At 35.7% G+C, this 9,902-nt stretch overlaps 1 pseudogene; it reads left to right on the top strand.

The window, feature by feature from the left end:
• The first annotated feature begins 272 nt into the window (after positions 1 to 272).
• Positions 273 to 8,955, top strand: LOC100618005 (glucose-6-phosphate isomerase-like; annotated as a pseudogene).
• The last annotated feature ends 947 nt before the right edge of the window (positions 8,956 to 9,902 follow it).

Below are 9,902 nucleotides of genomic sequence, written 5' to 3'. Positions count from 1 at the left end.
AAACCAAAACAAAACCTAAAAAAAACTAATGGAAGCAATCAGCAATTTCAGTAAAATTGCAGGAGTTAAAATAAACCCATATATCATTATTATTTCTATAAACTACCAACAAAACCCAACAGAGAAAGAAACAAAGAGGAATTCCATTTAAAATAAGAGAATATAATATAAATTACCTGAGAGTTTACCTGCCAAGATAAATCCAGGGGCCATTTGTAGACTACAGTGAGGTTGTATTCACTGCTATATCATTCAAGGTTGGTGCTTCTGCCATGGCAGCTTTCAGCCAGGACCCCAAATTCCAGAAGCTAGTTCAGTGTCACCAAAAGCCTGGTCTGAACTCAACCTGTGGCAGCTTTTCAAGCCAGACCAGGGCCTCTTCAGCCACTTCATTCTGAATCTTGACTCTCAAAATGGACACATTCTTATGGCTTATTCCAAGAACCTCATCACAGGAGGTGTAATGAAGATGGTAATTAAGCTGGCTAAGTCCTGAGGAGTGGAATAGGTTCAGGAGGAAATATTTGAGGGAAAGAAAATCAATTTCACAGAGGACCAGGCTGTGCTTCAAGTGGCACTGCACAATCGCTCTAACACATCCAAGCTAGTTGATGGCAAGGACGAGGTACCAGAGTGAACAAAGTGTGGAAGAAGATGAAGCCATTCTGTGAGTGAGTCCATGGTGGAGAGTGGAAAGGCTACTCTGGGAAGACAATTACAGATGTGATCAATATTGGCATTGGAGGTTGACTTGGGTCCTCTGATGGTGACAAAAGCCCTGAAGCCCTACTCCAAAGATGGTCCTCATGTCTGGTTTGTCTCCAATACTGATGGTTTCCCATATTGCCAAGACCCTTACTGAATTCAACACGGATACTTCTCTTTTTATCATTACCTCAAAGACTTTCACCACCCAGGAAATCATAACTGATGCAGAGATAGCCAAGAAGTATTGCTGGTGGCTCACTGGATGGATAATCACGTTCTTACCACCTCCCTGGACTGAAATGCCCCTGTTGTGTTTGCCATGCTGGGTATCTGGTATATTAATTGTTTGGGGTGTGAGACTCAGGCTGCTGCTCAATGGCTCAATGGTACATACACCTCTTTGCTGCCTACTTCCAGCAGGGTGACATAGAGTCTAGTGGGAAGTCTGTCACCCAGTCAGGAGCCTGGGTTAACTATAATACAGGCCCCATTGTTTGGGGAGAGCCAGAGATTGATGGACAGCATGCTTTCTACCAGCTTATTCACCAGCCTATGGGGATAATTCCTTGTGATTTTTCTCCTCCCTGTTCAGAAACATAATCCAATTCAGAATGACTTCCATCCCAAGATTCTTCTAGCCAACTTCCTAGCTCAGACTGCAGCCCTGATGAAGGGAAAGAGAGAAGAAGAGGCACACAAGGAGTTGGAGGTTATGAACAAGGGTGGTGATGCACTGCAGAAGCTGCCACCTCATAAAATCTTTGAGGGAAATTGTTCTACTAATTCCATTGGCTTTACAAAGCTCACTCCATTCATTTCTGGAGTGTTAATTGATATGTATGAGCACAAGATCTTTGTTGAGGATGCTGTCTGGGATGTTAACAGTAATGCTCAGTGGGGAGTAGAACTGGGAAGAAAATTAAGCTTGAATTGGATTCTGATAAATCTGTGATGTCTCATGATGCCTCCACCAATGGGCTGATCAGCTTTATCAGGCAGCACTCTCTGCCTAAATAATGAGGCAGATACCTGGGACCCCTGGGACTCAGTGTGTTGTGTTGTGACCTGATCAGTGTTATAGTGACCACTTGGTTCCTTCCTGCCTTGTCACAAAGAGATCTACTTGTCGTCCCCTAAGGTAGGCTCCTTCCTTCTAGTTGGGAAAGTGAGGCCCATCTCCTGAGACCAGTTCAGTTTTGTTTTTGATTTTGTTTTTAATTTTTCAGTTCTCAATGTCACATGGAAGCTCACACTATTCTGCATTTATACCGATAGAAGTGATCAGCCTTTTTCAAACTTTTCAGGCTGATCCTAAAAAATAAAGATGGCCAACAAGAAAAAAAAAGATAAATCCAGGGTTTATGTGAACATAACATAAAACTCTTTTCTCATGAAGACAAGTCTAAACAATTGGAGAAATAATAATTACTCTTCTGTACTCTAAGACAAAATAATAAAAATGACAACCTATTCAATGTCAAGCCAATCAAACTACTCAAAAATATTTCACAGAGATTGGAAGGACACATGATCAAGAATATCAAGGCAATTAATGAAAAAGAAATATGAAGGAAGATTTCTTAGCTGTTCCAGATCTCAAACTGTATTACAAAGTGATAATCATTGAAACAATTTGGTGTTGATCAAGAAATAGTGTTTGATCGGTGGAATTGATTAGGTATACATTTGTGTTCTTTGGTTGTGTTCAATTCTTTGTAACCCCATATGGACTTTTCTTTACAAAGACACTTGAATGGTGCGTTATTTCCTTCTGCAGTGTCTTAGGTAAACAGAGGTTAAAATACTTCCTCAGTCACAAAGCTAGTCATTGCCCAACTTTGGATTTGAATTCAGATCTTCCTGAATCCATGTTTAGTGCTTTATCCTCTGAGTCAATGAGCTCCCTCAGGTACACAATACACAGCCATGGATAACCATAATAACTGAGTGTTGTTTAAATTCAAGGATTCAAGCTTTGAGGGTAAAAAGCTCACTATTTGGCAAAAATTGGTGGGAAAACTTGAAAACAGTATGGCAAAAATGAGGCAGTTATATATTTCACAATTAACCAAGATAAGGTCAAAATAGACAAATGATTTAAACATAAAGGGTAGTAGCATGAATAAATTAGGCAAATATGGAAAAATGTAATTGTAGAAACAATGGATAAGGGAATAATTTATGACCAAAAATATTATAGAGAAGTCTATAGGATGTAAATAAATAATTTTATTACAAAAAAATTAAAAACTTTTGCAAAGCAAATCTAATGTAACTAAAATTAGAAGGAAATTGGGGTGAGGGGAGAAAGTTTCAGTAACAAAGTAACAAAGGCCTCATTTCTCAAATATATTAGTAACTTAGTTAAATTTATAATAATAAGAACTATTATCCAGTTTACAAATGGTCAAAAGATACAAATGGTTAGTTTTCAATGAAGTCAAAACTATCAATAGTCACATAAAAAAGCTCTAAAACAAAATTTATTAGAGAAATGTAAATTATTTCATTTTGTTTTTCCAATTGCATGTAGATATGATTTTTAATAATCATTTTCTGACCTTTGTCATCCATATTTTTCCCTCCTTTCTTCCCTTCCCTCTCCCTTCTCAGAAATAGCAGGTAAAATGATAAAATGTTTTATCATTTAAGAAATATTACCATGTTAATCATATAGATATTTTTTATTCAGTCATGGAGAGTTTTATTCTGATTCATCCAATAAAGCACAGGAGTTTATATAAAACCACATAAGTCCCATATCTGCTAAGTTTTAGGATCTGTCAGCACCATTCCACACCTATAATTTTTTTCTTTATTATTATCAATTATTTTATTTTTATTAATATAATTTATTTACAGATTTCTTAGCCACTATCTTCCCTTTCTGCATCATAGATACCATCATCTGGAAGACACTCACATACACATAAACTATGTATTTCATGTTCCATTTTTCAGTTCATTCTCTGGAGGCAATATTCATAAGTTATCCTTCAAATATTAAATCTATTGCTGTACATAATATTTTCTTGGGTGTTCATTATCCCAGGTAGTTAGTTCCCATAATTAGCCTGTTCTTTGTTTCTTATGACATAACAATATCACAATCACATACCAAAATTTTTTTAGCCATTCCCCAGTTGATGAGCATCCCTTTGATTTCCAGTTCTTTACCACAACAAAGAGAACTGTTACACATATTTGGAATATAGAGATTATTTTTCTTTTTCCCTGATTTCCTTCAGAAACAGACTGTTGATCTAAGGGATTAAAAGCTTTTTATAACTCTCTAGGTATAATTCCAAATTGCTCTCCAGACCAGTCTACTTCCCCAACACTGTATTAGTGTGTCCATTTTTCCAAATCTCCAACATTTGTCATTTCACCCTTCTATCAGTTTAGCCAATCTGATGGGTGTGAGATATCTCCAAGTTATTTTGATTTGTGTCTCTCTCATCAGTAGTGATTTAGATATATTTTTATATACTTATATATGTCTTCGATCTCTTCATCTGAAAATTGTATGTTCATATATTTTGCTCATTTATCAATTAGGGAATATCTCATTTAAAAATAACTTTTTTCTCAGATTATGTGTCAATACAATTTCTCAATATTTGTTTTCTCATATTTCATATTCAATGCTCTATATATCCCTTCCACTCTTCCCCTTCCTTGAAAAAGCAAGTAATATGATATGGTTTGTACACATATAATCACATAATACATATTTCCATCTTCGTGTTTTGTTCAAAGATGCAGAATGTTTACACGATACAAAAATTCATGGAAAAATAAAGAATGGTACATTTAAATTTCCATTCAGACTCTGAATGTTCCTTCTGTGGGAGTGGATTTTTTTTTTATCATGGGTCTCTTAGATTTGTCCTGTATCTTACCTTGTTGATAATAATTGTTATCCATAGTAGATCATCATATATTATTGTTGTTACTGTGTTTAATGGTTTCCTGTTGTGCTCATTTCACTGTGCATCAATTTACATCTTTGTCATTTTTTGTGGAAAAATTATGCTCTATTACAAACATATGCCACAACTTTTTTAATCATTCAGTTCTTTCCCACCACAAAAAGAGGTGCTATTTTTTTTTAAAAGAAGGGTCTTTTTCTCTATCTTCAAATCACTTTGGAATACAGACCTAGTAATGGTATGGTCAGATCAAAGAATATGCATAGTTTGATGGTCCTTTGGATGTGGTTCTGGATTGCTCTCCACAAATATTAATTAGTATATATTCTCCAGCATTTATCATTTTCCTTTCTGCCACATTAGCCAGTCTGATGAGTGTGAGATGGTACTTTAGATTTGTTTTAATTTCAATCTCTCAAATCAATAGTGATTTTAAGTATATTTTCTTATGATCAAAGTTAGTTTTAATTTCCTCCTCTAAGAATTACCTGTTCATCTCCTTTGAGTATATGTCATTTGGAAAATGTTTTGTATCCTTATAAATTTGATTCAGTCCTCTGTGTATTTGTGAAATGAAGACTTTGTCAGAGATAATTGCTTTAAAGATTTTCCCGTTTTTTTTTCCTTTTCATCTTGATTGCTTTGCTTTTATATGTACAGAAAGCTTTTAAAAATAATGTAGTCAAAAGTTATTTATTTTACATATCATAATGCTCTTTATGTCTTATTTTGTCACAAATTCTTCCTTTTTCCATGGGCGTGATAGGTAAACTATTTTGTGCTCTCCTAAATTACTTATTTTATGACTGACTCATATATTTTAAATTTATATTTTAAATTTATTTAAAATATATTTTAAATTTGAATATATTTAAAATATATTTTAAATTTGAATATATTCTCCATATATTTTAGATGAGACTTCTAAAAGAGGATGTTTGTAATTTTATCCAAATTGTCTGCTTCCTTTCTAATCTTGGTAATATTTGTTATTTTGTACAAAATCCTTTCAATTTATTTACTCAAACTTATCCATTTTACTTCTCACAATGCACATCTCTAGTTTAATATTCATTATATTATAAAAAAGAACATATATCAGTGAGAAGAGAAAAAATAATGAAGGAAATAATGTGGAAAATTCTGTTTCAATTTGCATTCAGATTCTAACAGTCCCTTCAGTGGAGGAGAAAAGCCTTTTCAGTTATTAGTCCTTTGGAATTGTCTTAGATTCTTACATTGCTGATAATAGATGTCATTCATCATTGATAATCACACTTTATTGTTGTTACTGTGTACAACATTTTCCTGGTTTTGCTTACTTCATTTTGTGTCAATTCATATATCTTTCCAGGTTTTCAATGTTTGCCTTGCTCATCATTGCTCATGGAACAATAGTATTCTATTACAATCATATTTCACATCTTGTTCAGTTATTTCCCAATTTATGTACATCACTTCATTTTCTAATTCTTTGCCACCACATAAAGAGCTGTTATAAATATTCTTTCAGCAAGTGAATCCTTTCCTCCTATCTTTGATCTCTTTGGGATACAGAGCTAGCAGTGATGCTTAAGACATTTTCTGCTTCCTCTGTCTGGTTTTTTCCATCACCAGAAAGCAACTCAGTTCTACAATCTTCCAATTCCTTTTTGGGAAAATGTTATTCTATAACTACTGAGTATTAAACTGCCATCAATTCTAAATTATAATGAGCAAACAGCTACATTAAAATTGCTTTTACCAAAGCTAATTAAATTGGGGCTTGCATTGATGGTAATACAAATACTATTGCCCCATGCAGCTCACAGAATTGCTGATTTCACTGTCCTCTGATACTTGGGCCTGCACCACTGCCAGCTGCTGCTGCCAGGGCCTGCACTCTGCAACATGTAACCGTACAACAATGTGCTGCTATGCTGTATCAAGGACTACTTTTGGCACTGATGATGCTATCCCCCAAGGAAAAGAGATTCATGGTTAATAGGAGCAAGAACAGAACCTCTCTCTCTCTCTCTCTCTCTCTCTCTCTCTCTCTCTCTCTCTCTCTCTCTCTCTCTCTCTCTCTCTCTCTCTCTCTCTCTTTTAAACTTTTTAAAATGAGACTTGGCTATTTCTGGGTAAATATGGCTGCAACTTAGATTCAGGAGTCTACCTCTCCTCAAAGCCTACCAATATAGACTACCTCAAAAGGACAAAAAACATGAATTCATATGAATGAAGGGACTCCACAGTAGGACTCAGCATTGAAGGTACATGGGATTTGAGTATTTCCACACTATAAGGGAGTAAAATAGCTTCCACCAAAAAATAAGCTGATATACACTCCCCCACCCCTTTGGAGCCAGTGCACTAGATTCAGAGCCAGTGCTTTCTAGAATCAGTGAGGGAGCTAGGGGGACCTCTAGGCCCTTGGCAGCTGACTAAGACAAACAAAGGCATACCAATGAGAGCATCCCAACAGGTGGAAGAGCTCAGACCTCAGGCGCAGAGATAGAGCAGAGAAGGGTTGCAAACAGTAGAAGCTGTGGAGTCTCCAAAGGAAAGGTGGCCTCAGGCAAAAACCTAACTCCTAAGCACCATACGCACAGAGAGCCTGCCTTCTTCACTTAGACTTCTGACTGGAAAGGGAACAAAAAACCAGCACAGTGATAACAAAAAATTAACTTTCCAACACCAAGAAGAACAAGAAGAAGGATTTGACACTGGATAATTTTTATGGAGGAAAAATACAGACGACAGAGGAAATAGCAGAAGAGGAAGAAAAAATAAATGCATCAAAATCTTTCAAAAACAATGGAAATTGGCCACAAGTTCTTGAAGAATTTAAAACAGAGCTTATCAAAAAGATAGAAGAATTTTGGCAAGAAAAATGGGAAATAGTTAAAAAAGAAAATAACAGTTTAAAATACAAGAACTCCCAATTGGAGAAAGCAGCACAGAAATCAAACGAAATGATAAATAAATTTGAGACCAAAATTAAAAAGCTAGAAGCCATGAAAAGCAGGATAGACCAAATTGAAAAGGAAAACCAAAAGATTATAGCAGAAAATCAAAAGATTATGGTGGAAAACTAGTCTCTAACAACCAGACTTGGGCAATTAGAAGCCAATGGTCTTGTAAAACAACAAGAATTAATAAAACAAAATCAAAATATTGACAAAATAGAAGGAAACATGAAATATTTGAGAAAATGACTGACCAAGAAAATAGGTTAAGAAGAGACAATTTGAGAATCATTGGTCTACCTGAAAACCCAGAAATAATCAGATATCTTGACATCATACTACAAGAAATTATCCAAGAAAACTGCCCTAATGTTCTTGAACAAGAGGGCAAAATAGATGTTGAAAGAGTTCATAGAACACCCTCTACACGAAATCCTCAAAAGACAACACCCAGGAATATAATTGCCAAATTTACGAGCTTCCAAGCTAAGGAGAAAATTTTACAAGAAGTCAAAAAGAGACAATTCAGATATCAAGGAGCACCAATCGGGATTACACAAGATCTGACAGCTTCCACACTAAAGGACTGCAAGACTTGGAATATGATATTCAGAAAAGCAAGAGAATTGTATCTTCAACCAAGGATCACCTACCCATCAAAAATGACTATAGACTTCCAGGGGAAAGTTTGGGTATTTAACAAATGGAAGATTTCCAAGTATTTGTAAAGAAAAGACCAGAACTAAGTGGAAAGTTTGATATCCAAACACAAAGATAAAGAGAAACATGAAAAGCTAAAAAGGAAAAAGAGAGGAAAGAGGGAAAAATGTTTTTATTTATTTAAATTTTCTTCTTTAAGGGTTTCAATAAGATCAAATTGTTTATATTAATATTTGTAAAAATGTTATTTGTAAATTTCAAAATTATATTCACAATTATAGTAATACTAATAAGAATTCATAGGTAAAGATTGGGGTAATAAGTGGTCTAAGATGATATGTTAAAAAAGAAAAGAAAAAGGGGGGAAAAAGATAGCACCAAGAGAAACTTGAAGGAATAAGATAAATAGGAAATCTGTATCACACAAAGAGGTGCATGGGAAGGGGAGGGGAAGAATATTATTATAAGAAGGAGGGAAAGAGAATGCTAATAGGAAATACATAAATTTTACTCTCAGTGAAATCAATTCTGAGAATGAAGAGCATCTAGATACATTGGGGCATATAATTCTATCTTACCCTACAGGGAATCTGAGAAGGGAAAAACTAAGGGGGGGGAGTGGTGTGAGGAGTACAAAAAAGGAGGGAAGGGAGGGAGGGAATTTAATAGACACTAAAAATATAAAAAGAAGGGAACAAAAGGGCAGGAGTAGAAAGGGAAGTATAATAAGAGTGGTGATTAGGGGGACTGATGAAAAGCAAACCATTGGTTTAAAATATATAGTGAAAGAAGAAAGGACAGAACTAGGAGAGGTTATCATAATGTTGGGGAATACAGAGGTGGTTATCATGATACTGAATGTGAATGGAATAAACTCATTCATAAAATAAAAGCAAATGTCAGAGTGTATTAGAAACCCAAATCCTAGCATATGTTGTCTACAGGAAACACATATGAGGCAGACATGAAGTAGACATTCACAGAATAAAGATCAAAGGCTGGATCGAGTTCTATTGGACTTCAACTGAGAAAAAGAAGGCAGGAGTCACAATCATAATATCTGACAAAGATAAAGTAAAAATTGTAGCATCCCAAGTATATTCACATCTATGAAATATAAATGACTGTATGATTACTGTGTCTCCAAGCATAAGGTTATACCAATGAGGCTTGTGACTGTAACCTTGAACTGGCCATGTGGCCTGTGGCTAAGACAAACTCATTAACATGCTCGGACTCAATTCCCCCGGAAAGGCTGGTTTGCAATCTACACGCCCAAAGGTGTTCCCTCTACCTTGCCACCCAATCTTAATTGTCTATACTTTGTGATGTGGTTACTACCTGCTTGGGAGTACCACCCAAACAGGACAGGAATAAATTCAGAGGCAAACTCATGAACTTCCTCTTGGCTTTTCTCTCCCCTTCCATGGAGCTCCACTGGGCTCCTCTATGACTATGTCTCTCTCCTCTTAACCTTCTCCTTCCCCGAGGCTGTAACCATCTCGGCCTGCATTCCCTATCTTAATCTCCTCCTCCACCTCATGTTCCTTTGTACTCATACTTTCCTATCAAAGGGAGTATCATAGGGATTGCCTGCCCTATTCAAACACTGACTTGTCCCTGTCTTTCATTTCCACCCTGGTTCTGGTTCCTA

This window comes from Monodelphis domestica, chromosome 2 (genome assembly GCF_027887165.1).
Source record: "Monodelphis domestica isolate mMonDom1 chromosome 2, mMonDom1.pri, whole genome shotgun sequence".
Classification (NCBI taxonomy): Eukaryota; Metazoa; Chordata; class Mammalia; order Didelphimorphia; family Didelphidae; genus Monodelphis; species Monodelphis domestica.
The sequence above is the reverse complement of the archived record's forward strand: the minus strand, read 5'-3'. Positions and strand labels throughout refer to the sequence as shown.